At 53.2% G+C, this 26,398-nt stretch overlaps 2 long non-coding RNA genes across 13 annotated transcripts in view; one reads left to right on the plus strand and one right to left on the minus strand.

Moving 5' to 3' along the window:
• The window catches only part of LOC118521786 (uncharacterized), a 248,140-nt gene that overhangs the window by 33,776 nt on the left and 187,966 nt on the right, over positions 1-26,398 (minus strand). The window lies entirely within an intron of this gene.
• Positions 1,322-19,637, plus strand: LOC144379461 (uncharacterized). Its single transcript, XR_013442585.1, has 2 exons — positions 1,322-1,476; positions 19,353-19,637. It is a non-coding gene; the product is annotated as an uncharacterized LOC144379461 (long non-coding RNA).

Genomic DNA, 26,398 nt, shown 5'->3' on the forward strand with positions numbered 1-26,398 from the left:
ACTCAAGGCCTCCTAGAAGAGACGGCAAGATAAGATTTGATGTCCAAGAGCTTCGCTTGGGGAAGGCCTGTGAAGGATGACGGGGAGGGGACAGGAGAAGGCGGGGACAGGCGTCAGACACAGTCTGGCCCTGAGAAAGGGGAGGGGGGTGATGGAGGAACGTGTGGGAGAGTCTCAGACCCCAGCAGCACGGCTGTGCGAGCTTCAGCCAGGCCGGTGAGGAGCCCCCAGCCCAAGTCAGAGAGGTCCTGCCCCAGGGAACGGGCCCACACAGGTACCCGGCTGCGCTCCTCAGTGGTGGGAACGGCAGGGGAAGTGTGGTCACAGCCAATGCCACGGTGGGTCCTGCGGCCGCTGGGCTGTCACCAGGCAGTGCCCCCCACGGCAGACCTGAGTGGTGGATTTCCACAGTCGGGAGCACTTCAGCTGAAACCGAGTGTGGGAACACCTGGGCATCTGTGAGCTCATGGTGGAGCTGGTGGCTGAGTTTCCCAGGGACCATCTCAGTCGTTCCCCGAACTTGGGCTGGGAGGTGTGTGCCTTCTGTGATGGGAAGGGGCCCGGAGGCAGAGCCAAGCCGGTGCCCAGGGCCAGGGCCGTGCCTGGCCTGCAAGTAATGCAGTTTCAGGGTAGAAGCTGGAGCCTTAGATTCCCATGATAGTGCAAATCCATGTATGCTTTCCTCCCCCCCCCCCCCCCCCCCCCCGCCCAACGTTCTACAAATGAAAAACTAGGCTCAGTTGGGTCAACCAATCGACCAGCCACAGCAAGAAGACCAGCCAAAGTTCAAAGCCAGGTCTTCTGACTTTAAGTTCCATTTTATGGCACCGCAGCTCTGCCGGCATCTTTCCTGGCACCCAGGGCACATCACTTGCCCTCTGCGGGCCTCAGTCTCTGCCCTCTGCAAAATGAGAAGGTGGCCGAAATAATGTCTGGAGCCAAGCACAGCGGAGCCAGGAGCAGGATGCACCCTGCCTCTGGGGGGACCCACCCCAAAGCCCCCCAGTGATCTACAGGGTCGCAGCTTAGCAGCGCATACAAATGCTTTGCGACCACTTTTGTAAACACCTTCACCAAACCCCTGTCTTCTCTGTTGCCACTGAGAGATTGCTTTTCTGGTTCTCCCTCTCCCTCCCTCCATGCCTCACAATTTTCCATGGCCCTCTTTTCTCCCTCATGCACCCACCTCACTCCCACCTCCCCATCTCATCCCAACGTCTGGCCCTGAGGTGCTCTGTCCCTATCCTTACCCACCTCACCCCCTCCTGCCTCACTCCCTCTGCCTCATTTCTAGGACTCTGGCCTAAAGGACACTGACGTCCACTATGCAGAGCTGGACACCTCCGCCCTGGAGCCCGTGTCAGAGTCACGGACCACCGTGCCAGGGCCTGGAGAGGTTGTGGAATATGCCACCATCCAGTTGAGTCCGCCCCAGCACATGACCCCTAGCCACCCAGCCCTGCCTCTGGACTACAGGTACACTCTGCCCACACCCTCCTGCCCTGTTGGCCTCTCCTCACTCTCCCCAGCAGGACAAATGCAAGGAGGGCTGGAGGGGTGCAGGGGAGGTGGAGGTGGGCCAGACACGTGCAGGAGAGGGCACCTGCACCAGGAGCCCGGAGGTCTAGAATGTAGTCTCACTTCTGCCACCAATTTACTGTGTTATCTCGAGCTTATCATTTCCCCTTCTGGGAGACTCAGTTTCCCCACCTGTGAAACAAGGCAGTTAGAACCAATCTTTAGGGTTCCTTCCTCCTCCAGCAGTCCCCATTTATCCTTCTGTGGCTCCCGTGGGCACACAGCTCTCGCAGCAGCCACCTCACTGCCAGCATCACAGGCGGCCTCTTAGCCTCACCAGGCACCTGGGTGCTCCACTTTATTTTCTAATCACAGGGCCTCATGGTCAAGGCTGCATGCTCCCCTCTCCTCTTGTCCTCCCTTGGCTCAGTTGAGCAGCTTGACTCAACCAACCTTTATTGAGCAACTGTTCTGTGCCAGGCACTGTGCTAAGGGCTCAGCGTTCGGAGAGGGATAAGGCAAGGTCGTGCTCAGGGGCTCCCGGCAGAGTGGAGGGTCCCTGAGCCCCTGGGCTGGAAGGGGGACCCGCTGGGCTCTGCAGGGGGTGGTGAGCAGGGCTTGCTCTGCAGCCTGGCCCCTGGAGTGGCATGGAGGCCACAGAGCAGAGAATCAGGGAGACAGTAAAGTCACCAGGGGTTCGGCAAACATGTGAGCCTCCCTGAGGGGTTAAAGGAAGCTGAGGGCCCCTCAAACTAAGACACTAGAATCACAGGGCTGGAGACTCAGGTCCGAGGGCTCACTGCTCCAGTGGCAGGTAAGCAAACCTGGGCTCAAGGCCCTGTGCTTGAGCAGGGTGGGGAGAGACAGAGAAAGGGACAGGATGGAGGTCAGGACTGGCTGGGAGAGACACGGTGGTGCTGAGCATGAGAAAAGTCCCAGGAGGCCAGTGAGGGCTGGCATGGCGGGGAGGACCCAGGAGGGCCTCATGGGTGGCCCCTGCAGAACATTTCCTCCACTGGGTCCCGGGGCCCAAGGGGGGCGAGGGCTCTGCCCCCAACCATCCCCCAGTTGTTCTCCACCCCACTGCATCTCAGCAACACCCTGTCCATCCCCCAGCCACCTCTACAGACAGAACTTTGCCTAGCCCCAACCCCGCATCGGGTATGGAGGAGCGAAGACCCAGAGGGACGCAGGGTCCTCCCCAAGGCCCCCACAAGGCCGTCCCTGGAGAACCTGGCATTGCCCCCCTCACCGAGGAAGGGGTGCTGCAAGCAGGACAGAAGAGCTACTACAGAGCCTTCTTGTGAGGTCTGGGCCTGGGGAGGCCCAGCGGGAGGAGGGCATGACGCTTGCAGTGAGGGAGACTGGCTTGCGTGGGGAGGGGGCGGGGAAAAAAGGGCATTAATCCCATAAATCCTAATTTGGAAGCCCTCCCAGCCTCTCTGAAGTACAGGGAATTGGGGCGGGTATAATCCTGGGCGCTCCTGGCAGGAACCCAGGACAGGGGAGGGTTCTGCCGCCGCTGCCCTCACCAGCTTTCACTTGGCACCCTCCTCTCCAAACATTTCCACAGCCAACAGACCTGAGGGGTGCTGTCGGGTCCCAGGGAGGCCCTCTGTTTGGGTCTGAAAGGTGCTGGGCCAGGTTCCCCGTTACCTAGGCAGTGTGGGTGGGAGCGCAGAGCAAAAGCACAGGGCAGGGCAGGGCTCTGAGCTGCAGGTCTGGGGAGGAGAAGGAGTCTGCTGGTCGGGGGGCGGGGGTAGCCTGCTCCCGGGTCCCAGCCCCTGGCCCCTTCCCACCACCGAGGAAGGGGTGCGGCAGGCAGGACAGAAGAGCTACTACAGAGCCTTCTCACTTCCCCGCTCGCGGCAGCCCCAAAGGAGGAACTGAGATGTCAGACAGGAACAGGTGCATAGCCATGCGGGCAGACCCTCCCCCTCATGGCAAGCCTGGGCCGTGAACCCCAGAAGTCCAGGGGTGAGCACCTCACCTCCCTCTCAGCCCATCCCTTGGGCCATTTGATGCCTTCAGTGAGACCTTGGCCAGAAACTTGTTGGAGCCTCTGGATCATTAGACCAACAATCAGCTGGTGGCCGAACCAGCCAGACAGAGGTGCCCAGCGGAGGGGGGATGGTGGGTGAGGGCCAGGTGGGCTTCACTGCGCAGGCTCACCCCAGAGCCCAGATTCCTGGGCAGAAGCGGCTGAAAGCTGGGGCCTCACGGCCCGCGCCCCCCTCCCAGGCCACCCTCTCCCATGCCTCCCTCCCCAGTGCCCCCAGGCAAACTCAGCCTTTTTCCCTCTCTCTGGCCCCGGCCTGGCCAGTCCCTGTTTGCCCACAGCATTTCTGATTTCCGTTCCCCCAGTATTTCTTCCCCACCGGCCTTTCACTCTCCCTTCCACCAGCTGCTGGTTTCGCGGGGCTCTTTCACACATCTGTTCTCTCTCCTGGCTCCTCACTGCCCCCGCTACCCTCCCTTCTCTCTCCCACCCCGGCTTCTCCTGGCCTTTCATCTCCCCTTTCCTGGAGCTCACCCCACTGAAGCTGCCGGTTCCAGAGGCCGGGACTTCAAAAGGAGATCAAAGCTGGGTTGCCCCATCAAAGCCTGGGCTCTGCCAGGAGCACCCCTCCCCTTAGACTATAACTCTCCCTGACAGGCCAGAGTCCCACATCCGAGCACCCCAGGAAGCATGTTCTCGGCCAGAGCCCCATGCTGGAAAGGCCGCTGTGTTTGTTGGAAAGTTCCCAGCACTTGGGATTCAAAAAACTAGCCGGAAACCTAATACAGGCAGCCCCTTATTGTCTGTGTGACCTTGGGCAGGTCACTGAACCTCTCTGACACATAGCTACCTTATGTCTGAATGGGCCATTGTTCACCCTATAAGATCGACGAGTGGATTAGAGGGAATGCCCATCAAGTATCCAGTACTACGCCTGTCTTACAGTAGCTGCTCAATAAATTGTTGCCCTGAATATTACTGTTATTACAAAGTCCCCCAGAGATGAGAGTGTGTCGAAATGAGAGCAGAAGTGTTCAGGGAGTGAGGCCCGCTGTGGCCCCAAACATCTTGGGCCCTGAAGGAACCGCTTCCCCCCGACCCCCACCTGAACCCACTCTCCAGCCAGGGCCTCACCCAGCCCCGCCAAACGCTCGGCCCTGTGGCCGGCCTGCGCCCTCCTGCCCCGGCAGCCCCTTCCCCCAGCCCCTGGCCCGGGGCCTCACTCTCAGCCTCGGCCCGGCCCCACATCCCTCAAGGAGATGATGGCGTCTGGATGGGCTGAGAGGTGGGGCTGAGAGGCCGAAGCTGCATTTATGAAACTTTTCTTGGCTCCGAACGTCAGGGAACTTCAAGGAGGACGTGACTTGAGTAAGTCCCTAAACCTCCTGAAGCTTGTTTTCTCATTTGTAAAATAAGGGGTTAGCTGCTTCAAACCCCCTTCGGCTGCAGACTGTGCATACATTATAATTTTAAAAAACCGAGGAGGCAGAACTAGAGGCTTTGGAGCCCCTCAGGACCAGGAGGCTGGAAGCCTTTCCGCAGCCTGCACTGCTTCCCACAGCCAGCAGCCCGGCCACTCATTGCCTCTCCCAGAGCCTCTGCTGGGCCCGTCGCACCAGCAAGTGACTGAGGCTCAGGGAGGTGAAGGGGCCTGACCCCTCCGCCCCCTGCACCCTCTGATGGCGATGACTCTTCAGCTTGGAAAGGGGCATATGGGAGCTCAGAGCCAAGGAACCCAGGTTGGGCTGGGTGCTGCCGGCCTGCCCCACAGCCTGGGACCCTTGCACCTCCTCCCCGCCCTGCCCAGCACCGGCCCCACCCTGGACAACTGTCCCCCTCCCCCCAAAGCCCCTCCCTGACCCCCCAGTCCCTGGGCTCCCCAAAGCAGCATCCCACCCTCCAGATCACTTGCCCCCACACACCGAGAAAAGCAACTTGCTCCCTCCTGGCTTCCCGGCTCAGCAAGCCCCCCCCCCCACACACACACACACCAGGGTCCCCTAGGTGCTGAGGGCCCAGACCAGAGCTGCCCAGTCGCCCGTGATAACGAATGAGTTCCACCTCTGTGCCCTCCGGTGCGTAGCCACGAGCCCCGGACCGTTACTCAATACAATGTTAGCTCATCTTAGTTTTAATTTAAGCAGCCGCACATGGCAAGGGGCTGCACAGACAGAGGGGCCACCAAAATGTCTGCCCTCTGCCCCCCTCCTCAGCAGACACACTCAGCAAGGGCCACTGTCCAAAGTGGGCCCGTGGGGTATTTTGGGCGGTGAGCTGGGCAAGAAAAGTTCCTGCCCCCTGAACTCCGCACTCTAGGGCAGCCTCGTCGGCTGAGCCCCCCAAGCCCAGGGCAGGTGGAGCGTGGAGCGCTGCCCAGAGCAGCAAGTTTTCACTTCACCCCACAAATCCCTTCGTGGTGGTGTGCAGATGGGGGCCCCCCAGCCTGAGCCCCGCTCCCAGGCCTTCGGCTTAGTTTTCCTTTCCCTTCCCGAGGGCAGCTTTTGCTCCCAGGACCCCTCGCCACCTCCGGGGTTCCTCCTTCTCTCTAGACTTGGGAGAGTAGGAGATCCAGGCTCACACCTGGGTCTTAGGAGCCAAATGGCCCGCGTCTTATGTTCAACCCCGGGGGGAGGCCAGGAGCTGCCCAGGCCAGACAGCCCAGGCCGGCCAGGGGCAGAGAGGGCAGGGAAGCCTTCCCCAGAGCCGGCCAGGCCTCGCCGCTCATTAGGCAGAAGCACTCTGGCCTCCCCTGTCTCAGCTGCCCTGGCCCTGGGTGGTCAGACCCTGGGAATCGGGGTCGGTGGGGCGGGGCTCCCCCTGCTGGACAGCCCGGGAAATGTACCCCGGCCTCCCCGAGGGTGAGCTCCCCCAGGGCAGCGGCTGCAGGACATGGGGTCTCAGGGACCTGGAGACTCTGAGATGTCCCAGCCAGGCTCAGGGATGTGGGCTAACCCACCTCCCAGCAGGTGGGGAGGAGAGGGGGGAGATGCAGTGGGCATCTTTCTCACCAGTCCCTTCCTCCGCCCTCCCTCTGCCTCTCCCCTCTTTCCCTAGAACTCCGGGATGAGACCTGCCAGGCCCCTAGCCCTCCCCAGAGCCACCCTTACATCTGGGAAGGCCACTTCCTGTTGCTGGCTGCCCCCCTGTCACCCCTGGGGCCGCTTCCTCCAGCCTCCTCACTGGCCTCCCTGGGCTCTGCACCGGCCTCTCACGTACTCCACACGCAGCCTCTAGCCCCTCTCATGTACTCACCCTGGCCCACAGCTGCTACTCAAGGCCACCCCAGGACAGAAGCCTCATCCTGCACCCCAGACCCAGAGAGCCCTGAGATTCTACTTCCCTCCGGCCCCACACATGAGGGGACAGGGGTGAACATGTGAGTGAAGGATCGTGACCCCCCCCATGGACGAGTGTGTGCGGGTGTGCATGCCTCCCCCCCACCACACACTCTCCATCCTTTCACTGAAGCTTCCAAAAAGAGCTCCCACCCTGACTCCCCCTCGGCCTCCCAAGCAGAGCAGCATCCAGGCCTCTAGGCCTGAGACCACTGCCCCTCACCTCCTCCCCATGAGGCAGCTCCCCTAGCTTTCCAGAACCCCTCAAATCGCCTCCAAACTCAAATACCAAGCTCCTGCTTCCTGCTCCTCACTATCTCAGGCATTATAGGCAGATCCCCTGAAAGAGTCGAGCAACTCAGAGCAGATCATAGCTTCTGCTGGCTGCTCAGAGCCTGGGTCACCTCTGTCTGTCAGCTCCCCTTGCCCACCATCAGAAACAAAGAGGTCCAAGTGGCCTGGGGCCTCCCGGACCATGAGATCTTCAGGCAGGAAGCTCACAACGCTTCTAGGCCCGTCCTGTGCCAATCTGGTTCTGCTTGGACTGGGGGAAAGCCAACCGAGGAAGCCACAGAGAGAGGCTCCCACCTTGCGGACTCTGGGGACTGGTACTCGCTCCATCTCCAGAGCGAGCTCATGCGCCATTGATGGAGAGGGCCCTGGGGACATCTGGGCGGGGCCCCACAAGGCCGCCATCTGCCCTCACTACTCACATCTGCCCACAGGCTACCAGGCCCTGGAAGAGCAGGGGGGAGGCGGGATCCGTGGGGCCTGCCAGCCACAGTCCCCAGAGTGCTGGACCAGGAGGCAGCCATCTCCAAGATCCGAGTCTGCCTTCTCCTTCCTCCTGGGCCAACGAGGGCCAGAGGATGCCAGATCAGACTGGCTCGTGTGAACAATGATGGGAGGGGGCAGGAATGGGTCACCCCCAGGCAGCTTAGGAAAGCCTCCATCTTCTAGATAGGATAAACACCTCCTCTCCCACAATTCCCTGTCTCCTCTAGGCCCCCCTGGGCCGAAGGGGCTGAAGAGGCTTCAGGGGACCTTCATCTTCCCCACCAATATGTCCCTTCTCAAGAGCCCCCCTCCCACCCAAGATCTATAATGGGGACCAATCGAAGATGGAGCCAACCCTGATAGAGGTCTCAGGGACCTCTGGAGGAGAAAGGCCCAGTGGAAGGCCAGGGCAGTAGAAGGGAGTGCGTGGGTAAAGAGGCCTAAGAAGGACCTGGGGCTGATACAACCTTCCTGGTCTTTGACGAGAAAAGCAGATAGTGCCATCATCCATATTTCCAGCCAGCGTCCCATCCCCAAGCCTTGCCCCCACCACCCCCAAACCAGAACTGTGCCCTCAGCTACAAGACGTGTGCAGAAGGGCCACAAACCGACTAGGTGTCCCCACACGAACAGACTTGTACAGAGAAGGTCCTAACCCTGCGAACACACAGACCCAGCCTAGGCCTGCTAACCTTGGTTCTGTTTTTTATTGTAAGGCAGGGTGGATTATTGTATCGTTAACCACTCTATCCTGATTTCAACGAGACATTTGTCCAAAAGTAAACGGGACAGAGAGGTATGGGCTGTGTGGCGCCGCTAGGAGGGCTCAAAAGGTCTGGACCGTGGTGCCCTGAGCTTTGCAGTGTCGTTTTACGGAACTCTGTCGTTGGCCTAGTTCCAACTTCTTCATTGATTCTTTGAATGAAGAAATTGTGCTCATCGAAAGGGACAGAGTTGAAAGGAATTTGGAGGTATTCTATAGTTAAACTGGTAATCCAAAAGTCTGTAAAAGATGTAAGGTTACATCAGAACCCCAAAATTAAATTTAACAGAGATGAATATAAAGTCCTTTATAGTCACATGCATTTGGGATTAGAAATTCCTTGTTTAGTTGTAGGTCATGTAAACCATTTCACTGACAGCCTGTTTTAAATAAGGTTAACAGCTTTGGGGACTTGCTTAAGTTGGTAGATGTAGCTCCACAGCTCGTTAACTCAGCCATTCGGTGACAGCATCAATTCCTGTTTGTTTGCTTGCTTGCTTGCTTGCTGGTATGTTTATTTATTTTGTTTTGTTTTTACATATTTCTGCCCCATTCGCCTCAGTCTATGCACCTTGCCTTCAAGTCAGCTCCCCTCATGGTCACAAGATAGCTGCCACGGTTCCAACCATCACATGCAGGCTCAAATGTCTAATAGGAAAAGAGACCAGCTTTTCTTCTGTCTTTTTCAAAGGGAGGGAATCTTTCCCAGACGCCCCCAGGCTTTCTCCTCCACCTCTGTAGTGAGAATTGGGTCACACAGCCATGTCCTTGCCTAAATCATTCATTGGGAAGGGAAACGAGCTCACTATGACTCCAAGGCCAGTTACGATTCTCCCTTTGGCACATGGAGGAGGGTGGTTAGGAAGGAGGAAAGGGCGTGACAGAGAGAAGAGAGATGATTAGTCTCCTTCTCTTCACCACCACATCTGGGCAGCAAAGACTCTCTCAAGAGACTGGCATGAAAACATAGGCAAAGCCAGAGCAGGGGCTTCTGGGCCAATCCCAGCCTTCTTCTGCCCAAGTGTGGGCTCTCGGCCCGGCAGGGGACGGAATTCACACCCACTGTTGCAACAGACATCTACGGAGCCGCTACGTGCCTAAAACAAAAGGATCCAAAGAGAATTGTCCATTCAATTCCTGATTCAAAGAGCTTACAGTATAATTGGAGGAAGGAGACAGGAATACATGACGGAACCAAAAAATAGTAATTCCATTTCCATAAACCACATGTGAAAATCAGCCAGCTTTCTCAGGCCTAAGTAGAAAAATAGTCATTTAAGACTGGCGCTCAGCAAGAGAAGTGGGGACAGACACGAAATGCTCTGGGAACCCAGAGGAAGAAGAGTAGTGTTGTTATTGTAACTACAGTTAGTTAATAATTATTGTTGGCACTAACAACAACAAAAATGGACATTTCCAGAGAGAGTAAGACTGTCCCTTGCTTGGGGAGAGTCACCAGGGAGACTGGGTAGCAAGAGAAGATACAAGGAGATGTCCTGCACCTGCCCCTGCCCCTGCAGACAGGTGCCCACCTCACTTCTGAGGTCTTTGTTTCCTCGATACATATAAACTAGGACATTATTATGTGTTTTTTTTTAAGAATAGTAACTCCTAAACTTCTAAGAGTGCCCTATGTGTTGGGCCCAGTGCTGAGAGCTTTAGATACATTATCTAGTTTGATTCTGAATGATCCACATGCTCTCTTGAAGCCCTTTTAGGGGTTCTGGAGTCACTCTTTCCTTTAATATTCAAACATGGCTCCACTCTGCATGCTCTCCAAGATTCCTGAGAATTGCCAGGAATTACCTGGCATTTTCTTAATTCCCCTCCCTGCCCCACTCTGATTTCCTCTTCTTTCTCAATTTTGCCCTGAGTTCCAGAGTCCATGTCTTTTTGTCTTCATGTTGACTTGCAGAAATGGGGATTCTGAAACCAGACCTGGGGTGGGGGCAGAGAGAATCCAGGAAGCCTGCCTGGAAGAGGGTGGGGGAGGTTCTGCCTTTTCCTTCATTACGCCCCCGCCCCCCATGCCGAACATTACTGACAGAAGGCAGAACCTTTAAGAGAATTTTACTGAAAGTTGGGAGTAACTGGAGAAGAGTTGGAAGTTTTCTGAGCCTAGCAAACAGCTTAAAATTAAAAAGCCAGACCCCCTGTCCCTGCAAGTCTCTCCTCTGCCCTCCACACCTCCTGAGTTGTGTCTTCAGCCTCTACCCTCCAGTCCGGCTGCTGGGCCCCCTCACACCTGTCCCACACCAGTTTGGCTCGCTCTGCCCGCACTTTCCTCTGGGGGCGAGGGCTGGCTGGAGATGTTTATCTGTCACACTCAAAAGGGTCCTTTTCCAAAACAAGGATCCCTGTCTCCCTGCCAGCCATTAGCGCCTTTCTCTAGAATGCAAAAGCAGCTAGAGATACACGCTTGATTCACGACAATATGTGACACGGTGGACACCGTTACACAGGAAGGAACTGAGGCTTAGTGTGCAGTTAAGAAATCCGCCAAAGGCACAGAGCTGGTGCATTTGGAACAGTTCTGTCCGCTCCTGAACCACCCCTTTTAACCATGACCCTAATCTTCAGAAAGGCGAGGCTGAGGGAACCTTGGAGGTCGGGGAACATGCCAGACAGAAAACAGCAGCACTCGCAGAGCCCAGACCAGCTGAGCCGACCAGCAGGCTGGAGCAGGCCCGGAGGCAGGGAGCCTGGGAGGAGGCTAAAACAGAGGCAGGCCCCCCACCTTAGCGTGGGGGCCCCGGGGAAGGAAGCTGGGGATAGACCAGGAACCTAATGAGGAGGGAAAAAATGGGCAAGTGGGTCAAATCCAACAGGAGGACTGACCTGGGAGGGTGAGAGAGAGGGGAGGCAAGAATCAGCCAGATTTCTGACAGGCAACTGGGTCTCTGTTCACTGAGGGAGTGACCACAGCAGGAAGGCAGGGAGGGGGTGTTTACAGTGCGTTCCAGTTTGCACATAGGGAGATGGAGGCCTATGAGGCACCCAAGCGGAGACGTCCCCAAGCGTATATATGTCGGGGTATGGTTCTGCCGCTGGGGAGGCAAGCCCACGCTGGAGAGGAGGTCATGGGCCTCTGGATGGTAATCAAAGTCACGGGGAGGATGAGCTCACGCAGGGCAGCCTGTGGAGGGAGAGGAGGAGGGCCTCGGATACAACCCACAAGCACTCCCGGGGAAAGGAGGGGCCCAGGAGAACGACCAGACCATGGGGGGGGGGGGGGAGATGGAGAGTAGCCAGCCCGGTCAGAGGGGAGGAAGGAGAGACAGGGAATCCAACAGGGGGGTTTCCACGTCGTCAAAAGCTTGAGTCAGAGACTCAACACCTGGAAGCCGATTTTTATTGGCTTGAAAAGTAAATGAGAAGTGGGAACCTAAGACAGCAAGAGATGAGGAGGGAGGGGAAGATAAGATGCCGTCTGAAGGGACTTCATTCCTAAAGCGAGGGAGAGAGGGTTTGGTTTGGGGAAGGGAGAGGGTCGAACAAGCACAGAGGATCATGGGAAGGAGCCAGCGACAGTGGGTGGAGGGCCTGCAGAAGTGAAGGCTCAGATGGAGACAGACCAGAGACCTCTGTGGCTCAGGGACAGAAGGCTAAAGACAGCCTCTGTCAGAAACATCTGAATCAGTAGAAATCCATTAGGAAATCTGGGCCTGGGCACCAGCCGTGGTCCCAGGGAGGTCACAGAAGGAGCAGAGATGGTTCCTGATGGACCGTCCCAGCCTCGCAGCAGGGTCGGGAGCCAGGCAGAGGTTGGGGAGGCAGTGCTCGGAAAACATTGTGGTGGCCTGGGTCCTCCTGGGCCGCCCAGAACCCCCACCCCCACAGGGCCACAGCAAGGCTCCCCCTGCCCGCCACCCCCGGGACCACCCCCTGGAGTTGCCCCCACTGGCCTGCATGGACCTGGGCTTCTGGATCCCTCTGCCCTCGGGGACTTACCTGCGTGCCTACAACCCCCGCCCGGGTGCAGAGTATCCTGGCTCCCGGCTCCTTGATTCAGAGCAGAGAACGTCCCAGAGCCCTGGTGCCCAGAGAACTCAAGCTCTTCCTTGAGCCTGTCCTCCCCACAGCCATCTGGAAGATGTCTGCAGACCCAGCTCCTCCAGCTTCCCTTCCATGTCCCCAGCTTGCTCGGTTCCACCAGCAAGCCTGTTTCTACACCGTGATTACAACGGCGTTCATGACGCATGCCGCTTACTCATTCTTCCATGTACTTGCCGCCTGCTGGACATACCCCCTGAGCCAACAGATCCGTCCCCGCCCCTGGGCAGCTTGCGACCTTCTCTTCCGGGATTGTGCCTGCCAACTTGGCTTATTTTATCCTATTTATTCCTATGACAACCCTATGAAATAGGCATCACTATCTCCTTTTTTCTAAAGAAGAAACTGAGGCCCAACATGGTTAATGGCCAGCAGCTTGTCGACGGCAGGACCTTGCCCTTCCCCGTTCAGAGTCTCCACCACCTTCGAGCAGAGCTGATCCTCTGCTTTTCTGCTTCTCTGAGTACAGGGTCTCTGAGCTCCCCTCTCTAGAACCACTCCTTCCCCTCTGTTTCCTCCCTCCTTCCTTCTCTCACATCCCTCAACCTTTGGAGAGAAAGGCACGTTGAGTCCAGAGCCCCGGGTCTGAGGCTGGCTCCCTGACCAGCTGGGTAGCCTGCAGCAGGCTGTCTGTGTCGCTGCTCAGAGCCCAGGTCCCCTCCTCGGCAAAATGAGGATGCCGGTCTGGGCTCTGCCCTTCCCAGAAGGCACAGGGAGGAGGGCTTTCGAAGGCTCTCACAGGCAAGGGGTTACTCTGATCAGAACCCTCTCCACGCGGAGTCCCGGCATCAGCAAATGACATGCAAACGTGGGTCACAGCCACTGAGTTCCCTGGCCCCGGCTGTTTCCACGGCAAGCCCTGTGCTAGCTGGGTAATGAAAGGGTTTTCCTCCTCCCAAGGAATGTCAGGTGTCATCCGACAGGGAGAAAAAGGAACGGGGGGGGGGGGGGCTTCCTTGCACTTCTGAAATCACCAAGACTCACATTTGTTGAGCATTTATTACACACCAGGCACTAAGCTAAGCACTTTGTGCGCCGCGCCTCATTTATTATTCACAAAGCCTTCAGATGAAAGTGCAACCATTCCTACTTTACAGAGGAGAAAATTAATTGATCCCAAGTTACAAAATTTTGAAGTGGTGGATTTAGGATTTGGACCCAGCCCTGTCTGATTCCAAAACTCATGCTTCTCATGCAAAGAAAAACTCAAACCTGCCTAAAATCCCTCCTGAAAGCCACGCCCTCCGACCACAGCCTTGGCCATGGGACCCCCAGTAGTCACTGGTTTCCCTCCCTGCTGCCTCTGCACTAGGGCACCTGCTCTGCAAGGACACGGAGCCTATTAAATTCCTCCTTGTATCCCCAACCATCAGCACAGTGCCTGGGCCACAGAACGCATCGGCAAACAACAGCTGAATGACCGAACGGTCAAAGGATAATTTTTGTCTTGAGGATAAAATCATGACTCTCATATACAAATATAAACTCAACCTGTTTCCAAAATCTTATTTTACTCATTAATTAATGGGGGAATCAGTAAGGTGTTGCGATTGGTTCAAAGGAAAACTCAAAAGAACCTCAGATATAAATATCTTCGTCTGCTCAGGCTGTCATACCAAAATACCTCAGACTGGGTGGCTGAAACAACCAAATTTATTTCTCACAGTTCTGGAGGCTGGGAGTCCAAAATCAGCGTAAGCTGGGTAGGTTTCTGATGAGAGCTCCCTCTGGCTCATCGATGGCTGCCTTCTGGCTCTGTCCTCCCATGGCCTTGGCTTGCTGTGTGTGCAAGGAGGTGGGGGCAATCCGAGTCCCACCCTATGACCTCATGTCACCTTTATTACTGCCCCGCAGTTTCCAGCTCCTAATTCAGCCACGCTGGGGGTCAGGGCATCAACCTATGAATTTGAGGAGAGAGGGACTCAAGCATTCAGGCCGTAACAACAGGCAAAGCTGAAATGAACTTACAGACAGATGTAAACAGGGTCTACTGCACTCCAGGGAACCCAGGGGTCATTTTTAAGGACAACAATCATTTGCATTACAACTCCCAGAGCTGTAAAACACCTCAAAGACAATGAAAGGTTGAAAAAAAACAAAACAAAACAAGAATGTGCTGGTCTTTCTCAATGTTTCCCAGATAGTGATCAATGAAAGCAGGTGTTAGGACCACAAGGCAGCCATCCCTAAGGCCACCTCCCTTGGACTGCGCTTTTCCATGCTTCACTCCACCTCCACCAGCTGGGGGTGGTCCCACAGCCTGGCCCCCACAACTCCAGCCTCACCTCTTCACTTCCTGACCCCCACTTTATGCTCCAACATCACCAACTCTTGGTAGTTCTCTGTCCACCTTGGGCCATTTCTCCATGCCTTTACTCACGCTGTTTCCACGCCTGGAGAGTGGGTCTCACATCCTTTCCCTTGCTAACTTATCCCCTGGGAGATTCCGTTCAGATGTCCTCCGTCCCCCTCCTCTTACCCCACCTCCCACACACAAGCTCTCTGCTCCAACATGGCCTTCTCCCCATTTACTGCATCACTCCTGTTCATACGTCTGCTCCCCCTTCCACTCAACTGTGGGCTCCCTGAGAACAGGGACGGTCTCCTGTACTGGGTTGATTAGTGTCCCCCCCTAATTCATACCTTCCTATACCTATGAATATGACCTTATTTGGAAATAGTTCTTTGCAGATATAATGAGTGAAGATGAGGTCATACTGGAATAGGATGAGCCCTAAATCCAATATGACTGGTGTCCTTTTAAGAAAAAGGAAATTTGGAAGCAGAGACATACAGCAGAGAAGGCCATGTGGAGACAGAGACAGACTGGGGGGATGACTTTACAAGCCAAGGAACATCAAGGATTGCTGGTCACCACCAAAAGCTAGGAGAGAGGCATGTCACAGATTCTTCTCTAGAACCTCAGAGGGAGCATGACTCTGCTGTCACCTTGACTGGGGGCCTCTGGCCTTCAGAACTATGAGAGAATAAATTTCTGTTGTTTTAAGCCACTGAGTTTGTGGTACTTTGTTACTATAGCCCTAGAAAGCTAAGAGATATTTTGGTATGAGGGAGTGGTGTGCTGCTATAACCAATACCTAAAAATGTGGAAGTGGCTCTAGAATTAGGTAACGGGTAGAGGCTGGAAGAATGTTGAGGTTTAAGGTAGGAAAAAAATCTAGACTCGCTGGAAGAGTAGAAATATGGATGTTAAAGGTGCTTCTGGTGAGATTTCAAAAGGAAAGAAGGGACCTGTTTGTTACTAGACACTGGAGGAAAGACGACCCTTGTCATAAAGAAATCTTTGTCAAATTGTGTTCTACCATTGTATGGAGAAGCAGAACTTGGATAGTTAGCGGAGAGATTTTCAAACAAAGTGTGGAGCCAAGGCCTGGTTTTTCCTTGCCATTTATATGAAAATGTAAGAGGAAAGAGATAAATGGAAGAATGAATTGTTACGCAAAAAGGAACCAGTATTTGATGTGGAAAATTCTCAGCCTATCTAAACAGTGTGCTCTGGAGACAGGGACAAGGGTATGACTGGACAACTTTTGCTAAAGACTTTAGGCATGTGACCTATGGATTCAATCAACCGCCTCAGCAGAAGTCAGGAATAGAAGTGTGATTAGCTAGAAAGGACCTGTGGACACCCCTCATGGCTAATGGCATGGATCCTTTTGACATACTAGGAGACCCACAAGATTTTAAAGAATTTTCTATCACTAGAAATACTAGCAGTCTAGACCAAAAAGAATAAGGATGGGACAAAATGAAGGAAGAATGACTTGGAAGGCAGCATCACAGATGCGTAGGCCAGAAGAGGAAAGCCACTCCTGAGGGCCTAGAGTGGGGATCAAGCCCCAGAGAATTATTCTCAGGCCTTGAAACTTGATGAAACTTTCCTTGCTAGATGGAAAACTTGTTTTAAACCAGTAACCCCCCCTTATACCTTCCATTTTCTCCCCTTCAGAGTGGGAATGTCCATCCTATGCCTGGCCCGCCATTGCACTTTGGACACAGATAACTTGTGTTCTATTCTCACATGTCCACAGATGGAGGGCAATTCTGCCCTGGTAAGGCTTACCCTCAGAGCCCCATCCATGCCCAATGTAAATGACTTACATGATGAGATCTGGAACTTTTCTGAGTTGATAATATTTAGATGAGATTTTAGAGTTAATGCTAGAATGGTTAAGACTTTTGAGAATGTTGAGATCGGGTGAATGTATTTTGCCTATGAGACAAAGATAAGAATCTGGGGAGACCACAGGGTGGAATGTATTGGATTGAATATTGTCCCCCCCCCCCAAATTCACGTCTACCCAGAACCTGTGAATGGGAACTTTATTAGGGAAATAAAGTCTTTGCAGTTGTAATCGTGTTAAGATGAACTTACACTGGATTAGATAGACCCTAAATCCAATATGACTGGTGTCGTTTTAAGAAGAAGGAAATCTGGAAATAGAGACACACAGGACAGAATACCATGTGAAGACAGAGCAGATTGGAATGATGATTCTACACGCCAAGTAACACGAATGATTTCCAGAAGCCACCAGAAGCTAAGAGAGTGTCATGGAACCAATTCTTCTCTAGAACCTCAGAGAGAGCATAACCCTGCCGGCACCTTAATTTTGGACTTCTGCCTTCCAGAACCATGACAGAATGAATTTCTCTTGTTTTAGGCCACCCAGCTTATAGTGCTTTGTTACTGCAGCCCTAGGAAACGAACGGCTCTCTTGTCAGAGCCATATAGCCCTCACTATTATCGCCAAAGCTCCAAGGTCCAGGGGTCCCCTCAAGGCTGGGACCTGTACACAGACTGACCCTCAGCCACAGAACCTGCCTGCCAGCACCATCTTTTTAGCCCTCAGGGAGGGACCTTCAGAAGAGGATGAGTAGATATTAGCCAGGCAAGAAGGGGGAACAGTGTCCTGGTAGAGGGAACAGTATCTGCAAAGAGCCAGTTGTGATAGAGAACGTTTCTTGGATGAGGAAGTGAAAAAAGATTATCAGTGAAAGGAAGGGAGTGGAAGGGAGCTGGAACCACATGAAAGAAACCAGATTAGATCAGCAAGGGCCTCATAGGCAGATGAAGGGGACTGAAATTCATCCTATGGGACAAAAGGGAGCCATTGGTAAGGCTCTAGGATACAGAAAATATATACATAAAAACCCCTACATATATAAATATAGATATAAACACTTACAGCTCAGCAATAAAAAGACATAAAGCCCAATTTAAAAACGGGCAAGGGATTTGAATAAACAAAGAAATATAAATGGCCAATAAGCACTTGAAAAGATACTCAACATTATTAGCCATCAGAGAAATGCAAATCAAAAGCACAACGAGACACCACTTTACACCCACTAGGATGGTAGGGTTCCCATATGATTCAGCAACTCCACTCCCACATATATGCCTCAGAGAACTGAAAATATATGTCCATATATAACTTGTACACTAATATTCATAGCAGCATTACTCATAATAGTCAAAGAATGGAAACAACCCAAATGTCCCTCAATTGATGAATAGATAAACCAAATATGGCTTATCCATACAATGCCTACTTTATTTTATTCAGCCATAAAAAGGAATGAAGTCCTGATACATGCTACAATACAGATGAACCTTGAACATAGGCGAAGTGAAAGAATTCACATAAAAGGCCATATATTATAGGACTGCATTTAGATGAAATGCCCAGAATAAGCAAATCTACAGAGACAGAGCATTGACTAGCGGTGGCCGAGGACTAGGTTTGTTGAGGGACTAAAGAGGTGACTTCAAATGGGCATCTGGTCTCTTTCTGGGGCGATGAACATGTTCTAAAATTGATTCTGCTGATAGTTGCACCATTCTGTGACAATACAAAAACACACTGAATTGTATACTTTAAAATGGTGAATTTTATGATTTGTGAATTATATGTCAATAAAAACAAAAAGAAAGCCATGGACAGTTTTAAGCTGGAGAGTGATGTGGTTTGTCTCCGTTTTAGAAAGAATGTGCTCTGGGCCCTGGGTGGAAAACAGGCCGGAGGCAGAGAAATCCTGAGTTATGAGGCTCTAACAGAGTCGTGGAGAGAGATCATGGCAGCCCACCCAAAGGAAGGGCAGTGGGGGTGGACAGAAAAGGTCAGATCAAGAAGCATATAGAATGGGGGCGCGTGGGTGGCTCAGTCAGTTAAACGTCTGACTTGATTTTGGCTCAGGTCATGATCTCAGGGTCATGAGATTGAGCCCCGTATCTGGCTCCACGCTGGGCATGGAGCCTGCTTGGGATTCTCCCTCTCCCTCTGCCCTTCCCCAATCCCCCCAGTATCCTCCCCCTGCCCCCCCGCCGCTTGCACACACCCGCTCACGTGCTTTCTCTCTTTCTCTCTAAAAAAAAGAAAGAAAGAAGCATGTAGGATGGATGGAACATGTCTAAACATACACAGTCCTAACTGACGTGTGCAGAAACATGACTCTCTTTATCTCTCTATAACTGAACTTCATTCTTGTGGCAGCTTTAAAAAATGTCCTCAGGGCACCTGGGTGGCACAGTCAGTTAAGCATCTGACTCCTGATTTCAGCTCAGGTCATGATCTCAGGGTCCTGGGATCAAGACCTGCGTCGGGCTCTGCACTCAGTGGGGAGTCTGCTTGAGATTCTCTCTCTCCCTCTCCATCTGCCCCTCCCCCCTGCTCGCATGTTTGCTCTCTCTCTCTCTAGAATAAATAAATCTTTAAAAAAAAATGTTCTCAAAACGTGGACCAAACTTAGTGACTTACTTCTAACTAATAGAATGTGAAGATGCGTACGTTAACTTTTAAGGCTAGATTATAAGAGGATACGTCTGTCTGTCTCTCTCCCTGTCTCTCTCTTTGTCCCTCTCAATTGCTCTCTCTGGACAAAGCCCACTGGCATGCCATGAGGATACCCAAGCATCCCCGTGAAGACCCCAGAGGGAAAGGAATGAGCCCTCCCATCAACAGCCAGCACCAACTCGCCAGCCATGTAAGTGCACCACCTGGAAGCAGAGCCTCAGACCCAGTGAGGTCCTCAGATAACCCCACCTCTGGGTTTTCCAGCTGTGGCCGCAGTCATCACCTTGCAGAGAAAAGCTGCACCTGCTTGCCTTCCCTGGATTCCTGACCCACAGAAACTGTGAAAGATAATAAAAGTCATTGATGCCCCAGGCCACTCCGTGTTGAGATCATTTGTACAGTAGAGAACTAATAGAGCTCCGCAGCCCTAGTCCTTATTGACAGCAGAGAATATCTAATCCTGCCAAGTAAAGGCGATCAAGTCACTTCCCTTTTTAAAAGTTAAGTCTCTTTGGGGCCAACACGCAGTTGGTTCCAGACTCAAACTCAAAGTTCAAACTCCCTATCAGGGCTTCTGGTTTTCTCTACCCTTGCTTCTCCCCTGGATGGACGAGGCTGAAGTAACCCTGAGGGCTAGCTCGCTCTCCATGGTCCTTGGGCACTGGTTTCAACCTTTGCTGCATCTGCCACTAAAGTGGCTGTGGGTGGGGTGACCTGTGGTCTGTTCTCAGGATGAGGCCATCCATATAGTCATGCATCCTATGCTCCACACAGAGGGCTCTGCAGAGGGGGTGAATGGGAGCTGGCATCCAGCCCGCGCCCTGCTCGCCAGGCCGTGCACAGTTGCTGAGTTGGTCCGGAGGAGAGGGTCCCTTGGTAGTTTATCCTCCCAGAAGGGGAGGCTTTTCGTAAATCCTACGAAGACCAGATACAGACAGCAGTCCTTCCCCACCCCCACCACGCTGACGTAGGCCCCATCTCCCAGGACCTGAAAGAATAAGGAGACGAAAGCACTCAGCTCAGGCACAAATTTCGGGCAGCGCCAAAAAACTCAGCAATCGAGATAAATAATACTTGAATGCACTATTTTCTAATAATCAAAATTAATGCCAGAAAACTGGAATGAAATATCAAAATTTTAATAGGGGTAGGTTCCAATCCAGCCCTTGCACGACCCTGTCTCCCTCACCTCATTCTAATCCCGGCCCCGCTTCCAATAAAACTTTATAAAACCAAGCAGCCAGTCCAAGGGCCATGGTGAGCCAATTTGTTTTTGTTTTTGTTTAAGGATTGCATTAAAATATTATTATCTTGATTATTGGGTTGCTCCTCTCCTGCTAGCCCTGACTTCTCCCACCAGCCCTCCTCCTGCAGGCTGGGGGCCACTCTGGATTTCCTGGATGCCAGCCACAGGCCAGGAACCAGAAGGGGTGGCAGCAGGAGGCTGCCGCAAGAGACAGTGTCTCAGGCTCTCTCAGCCTAGAAGGTACCCTTCTGCTCTGCCTTGTCTATCCTCTGCCGGTGCAGGACATTCTGGGAGTTCCGGGGGGGCAGGGCAGACTCACCTGATGGTCTCTATCACCCCCTGGCATTCTGGTCCCTAAGTGAAAGCTGGGGGTAGGGGGACAGAGGAGAGGCTCAACTGCCCCTTCTAAACTCTGGCTCTCTACCTCTTTGGCCCCTCCACTTCCTGGGAAGGAGCGCCTTCCTGTGTGTTGGGCAACTACCCTCAAGCCCTTGCCCTGTGGTTAACTGTGTTCTCATTCACACATTCATTTAGTCCTTTACTTCCAGTCACTCCTTGATCACTACTCTGTGCCAAGCATTTGCTAGATGCCAGAGACACAGAAAAAAACCCACTACTCGTGGAGCAAGCAATAAGAGGGACCCACACACCCAAATAATGACAGGAAAGTCTTGCATATAAAGTACAAAAATCAACATGTGCACAGGCTTCATTTTAACGGGGAAGAGGGAACGATCACCTCTCCCGAGAAGCCTCAGGACAAGGGAGGTTGGGTCTCCCCAAGCCCACAAAGTGTCAACAGATCTTCCCCTGGAGAAGAGCACCCAAAAGAACCTGGACTAGAGCAGCAGCAGTGATGAGAGAAGTCACAAGATTGATGTAAAGAGAGAGAGACACTGTTCCAGGGCATAGCAGTAGGCGATTCACAGGCGCTCATCGGTAACCGGGGGACAATCCTAATAGCCCTTTATGAGGTTGTTGAGTATATTAAATGAGATACATCAGACACTTAGCACTGTGCCTCGTTCACAGCAAGCTACTGTGTAAGCACAATGTTAACTCCTATCACTCATTAAATCTTCAATCTAATGTCAGAAGCATTGCATGAGAACAAAGGTTTAGTCCTATAGATGTTTGCAAACGGACAAAGGTTAATTCAATCGGTGCGTAAGCATCTACTACCTCCCTAAACACTCTATGGTTAAGTTTTAAAAAATTCCGTGATCAGCTAAGCCTTCTTGGCATTTAAAGCTAAACTGTTCCTTTCTTAAGCTCTAGATCTTGCCAATCAAAATCATCTTGCTCATAGACTATTGTATCTGTGTCTGCCTCAAGTCGAAAAATCCATTCCGCAACTCAATTGACTTCTTTGTTCTAGGCTGTAGCTGCTCCCCCCAGAGGCATGGGTGCCACTGATGCAGTGGGAGCAGGGCACCCTGCCTCGCACGGCAGCTTAATATCTCAAGAACATTATTCAGCCTCTCAGGATACCGGCAGGATTTAGGGATGAGGCTTGGGGGATGGGGCATGAGAGGAGGATTAGATCCAAGGGGCTTGATTTATAGAAAGGCTTGTCTTTGGGGGGACTTTTTTGTTCCTCCTACAAGAAATTAAGCCAGCCTGCTAAACCATTCCACTTGGTGGGAAATAGGATGGTGTATTTACTGAGTGCCTACTCTGTGGCACGATCTGCTCGACAGGGTTCCCCCAGACACTGAGACAGCTCTGCTTCCGTGACTTTCACCTAAAGCACCTTGTGGGGACCTCACCTGGGGGATGGAGGGTAGAACGGTCCAGGCTCTCAGGAGGCTAGAGTGAGCTCCTCATGTGATTTGGAATTTAGAAAAGTGAGCCCATACTTCTAGCAGGATTCCTAGCACTCGGGTAAACTGATTCTGCTAGTGGTATTTCTATTCCTACCCTCCATCTTTTCACAAAATGCAGTTAAATTTGAAAATAGCAGCCTGTCTTTGGCCATGTTCAGAGAACCAAAGAAAAGACTGAACTTCAGCCTGAGCTGAAGTTAAAAGAGAAAAGCTGTCCCCTCCCTCTGAGGGGCTGGTCCCCAAGCAGATGGGAGACCCTGGGGAGGAGTCTTGGCTGGTGGGGAGGCCTTGGGAGATGGAGAGAAGCTGGGTTCCTGATTCTCCTGGTTTCCCCTGTTCCAATCGCAGCTCCCTTCCTGCCCTGGGGGACCCATGAGAGCCCCCTCCTTGCCCCCCCCCTTTTTTTAAAGGGTGGGGAGGGCAGAGGGAGAGAGAGAGAGAGAGAATCTCAAGCAGACTCCACGCTGAGCACAGAGCCCCATGCGGGATTTGATCCCAGGACCCCAAGATCATGACCGAGCTGAAATCAAGAGTCAGATGCTCAACCAACTGAGTCACCCAGGCACCCCCTCCTTGCCCTTTCAACATCTACCCTGTCATTTGAGCTGGTCTGCGAGGCTTTCTTTCTCTTAGTTCCAAGTCACCATCTCCAACTAGAACAATGTCTTAGCCCAAAGGCATGATTGTAAGAGTAAGAATTCTGGGCAGAGACAGGTGGGGGGGGGGGAACACCCACCCTTAGAAGCTCATGATCCTTGTCTTCCTCGCAGTAGGCCATTCACTCCTTTGTTCATTCCACAAATATCTATTAAGTGCTTACTGTTTGCCAGGCACTAGGCATAAAAACGAATAAAGAAAGACACAGCCCCTGCCCCGCGGAGCTCCCTTCCGATGGGGAGACAGATGGATAAGTGAGTTGCGTGAGCATTTCAGGGATATCAGCAAGAGCCCCAACTCTGGAATTCCCTCCTCCAAGGCACCCCGTTAAAATTAACTCCACCAATTAAAGGCATCGTTAGAAGACAATGCTGCCTGTCTTCCTCTTTATTTTTAATTACAGGGCCTGGCCTAACGTTGTCAAACCATTTATAATTAGAGCAGAGCTCTGAGCAGGAGGCTGGGAGAGGGAAGGGAAGAAGGGGTGAGGGAGACAGGGGCTCCTGCCCAGCCCCTCCCAGACCTCTGCCTCCAGTGCTGCCCGCTAATGGACTGGGTGGCTGGGATGCACTCTCCACTTCCTGTCACCCCTGCTTCTCAGCGCACACCCTGATTATAGTCATTAGGGAGTCACCGGGAGCGACAGGAAGACAGGCGGCTGGTACGGCGCTGGCCTAGAAGGGGGAGGCGGCTGCAGCTGAGACAGGGCCAGCTCAGGCTGGAGAGCTGAGCCTGGAGAAAGAGCAGGGGTGAGGCTCCTCTCCCGCCCTCTCCCTGCAGGGAGGCCTCCATCTCGCCCTAAAACAGCTCGCAGTTGGTACAGCCCAAGCTGCACGAGGGCCATGGGGAGAGGCAACCAGCCTAGTGCAGGGGGCTGCAGACAAAGGGGCGCCCCCTCCAGCTGCGCTCCAGGTGCCAGCTCGGCTTCCCTGCACCCTGCAACCAGAGACAAGTGCAAGGCAGACTCCCAGCCCTCGGGGCAGCTGCTGGGCAAGGATTCAGGAGGGAAAAGGCCTGGAGCTGGCTGTACACTGACTTGGTGGGACCTGGGCTCCCACCTTCACCTTCTGCTCAGACCCAGGGGGACAGAGCTCCTCCTCTTCCTGTTATTCAGGGAAGCTCATGTGACAAACAGGGAGGGTGGTTCAGAGGAGGCCCAGACCCCCGAGTTCCCGGCCCCCCACTGTCGTCGACCTGGGCCAAAGGCGGGGAGGATGGGGAGGCCAAGCAGGCTGTGAACTGCCCAGCACCATGGTCTCCATGGTACCAGACAGGACCCACCCTCCAAAGTGTCCCCCACCTGGGACCCCTTCCAAAGTGGGGACCAGGAGAATCAGGAGCCAACCAACCAGCCTCCTCTCTCCATCACCCACCCTGACCTGCTGTGGTCAGTGACAGTGTCTTGACTGAGTTCTATGTTCCTGGAAAACAGCAATTTTACAGAAATCCCCCACCCTTTCGGGTTCCAGGAAAAGTCTCACTGCAGAAAACCATGCTTCCCCATATGACTTAGGTCAGACTCAAAGATGCCCCCTTGTTTACCTAGGACAAGGCCAGACAAACCCTGCAAACTGCTGCTTTTTTGCCTCATAAATGGTAAGCCAAACCATTTGTCCCCACTGGCCAATCTGGACAAAATACCTGTTCACCTGACCTGACCAAACTTCAGGCCCGCAGCTCTCCCCTGGACTTTGACCTCCCCCCCACCCCACGGCCTGAGTCAGCATCAGCGCTTGGGAACAACCCCTCCCTTTGATCACCTCTCCCAGGAACTGCCTGACCTCAGAGAAGAACCTTCCCATCCAGACCACCTGCTTGTCCCATCCCTCATCTGGTTCTTCTCACCTGTTTACATTCCTCTATTAAAAAAAAAAAAAGTCCTTTCTGTCTGACCCTTGAGATGCTGAGGTCCTCTCCTCCTACTGCAATTGTCGTTTCGAATAAAGTCTCTCCTCACTTCAGCCTGATTTGTTCTTTATTTGATAAGAGCCCAGGAAAAAGACCGTGCCCCCTTGAAATGGCCTTTCACAGGCCAGGCGTCCCCAGTGACCTCCACGTGACTCACATGCTCTAGCAGCTCTGTAAGAGCCTGGTTAATGGTTAATGGGTGGGAACTCCCCTCTCTTTGCTCCCAACTAGTCTCTGGACACTCGCCTGTCAAGGCTTACCGCTTCATAACAAAAGCAAGCATATCCTGAATGCAGTTGATTCCGAGCCACGCTCTGTGCTGAGTACCTCCCGGGCAGTTTCTCAACCCTCGTGTGCTGGGCACGTTTTCAGCTATGGAAATTCGCGCTCGGAGAGACATGGAGCCGATACAGACGACACGGGAGTGGGGACAGAAGGATGGCACAGCCAGAGTGGCAGCTTCGTGGGTCTACCCCACAGGCCTTAAAATACCATTTTCTCCTTGCCTTGCAGGTTCATTCTGAGGATTAAATAGCTTACTATACCCGCAAGTGCTTAGAATAACAGTGTCTGGCGCATGGCAGGTGCGACGTAATTGGGAGCTATTGTGACTTCTCGTACTACTATGATGACAAGGGCACGTGCTGCTAAGTCAAAGAGGTTTGTGGTGCTGGGTTAAGTAACTGGCCCATAGAACCTACTTCTATAAAATCACACTGTTTACTTATCTTGTTTATGGGCTCGGCAACCAGAATGTGAATGCCACGAGGGCAGGGATCCCAATGCGGCTCCCTGCTATACGTTTGCCGCATGCCTAGAATGGGTCCAGAACACAGTCAACATTGTCGAATGAAGGAAGGAATGAAAGAAGTCCAAGGCTCTTGCCCCTAACCATCAGGCTCTCAGGCAGCCTTCTGGTCCTAGACCCGCAGCCTCTTTTTTAAAGGCAACCTAACCAGTTCCTGACCCAGAAGGTAAAAAAAAAAAAAAAACACCCAGTCTCTCCAGCCGCATCAATAACAGTCCCTTTACTGAGATATGGAATCTGTGGGTTCTGGAAATTTGTCCCATGCATCCTCTGGTTTGAACCACTATAAGTGTTTTTAGCATCTCCAGTTTACAGGAGAAGCTGGGGTCCAGAGAGGGAACCCCGCCTATCTGCTTCTCCGTCCTCCAACCCCTTCCTCCCTGCCAGATCCCACTCTCCCACCGCCATCCTCCCCTGCAGACTCCACTCCCCACCCCCACCCTCCCTCTGGATCCCAGGCTCTGCACCACCCCTATCCCCCATTCCCCACACCCCTATCCCCGACCCCTACCACCCCCACACAGTACCCAGTCTCAGCCAGGGAGCCTCCAAATGGAGCCTGGCGTCTTCCCTTTCTGCTCTGCTAATTATCCTTTTAACTCGCACTGGCGTATTTTTGCCTCGCGATCTGCCGGTTTATTTTTATCCACCTCTCTATAATGGTATCGGGGCCGTTACTCAGGGAAGCTC

This window comes from Halichoerus grypus, chromosome 11 (assembly GCF_964656455.1).
Source record: "Halichoerus grypus chromosome 11, mHalGry1.hap1.1, whole genome shotgun sequence".
In the NCBI taxonomy this organism is placed as follows: domain Eukaryota; kingdom Metazoa; phylum Chordata; class Mammalia; order Carnivora; family Phocidae; genus Halichoerus; species Halichoerus grypus.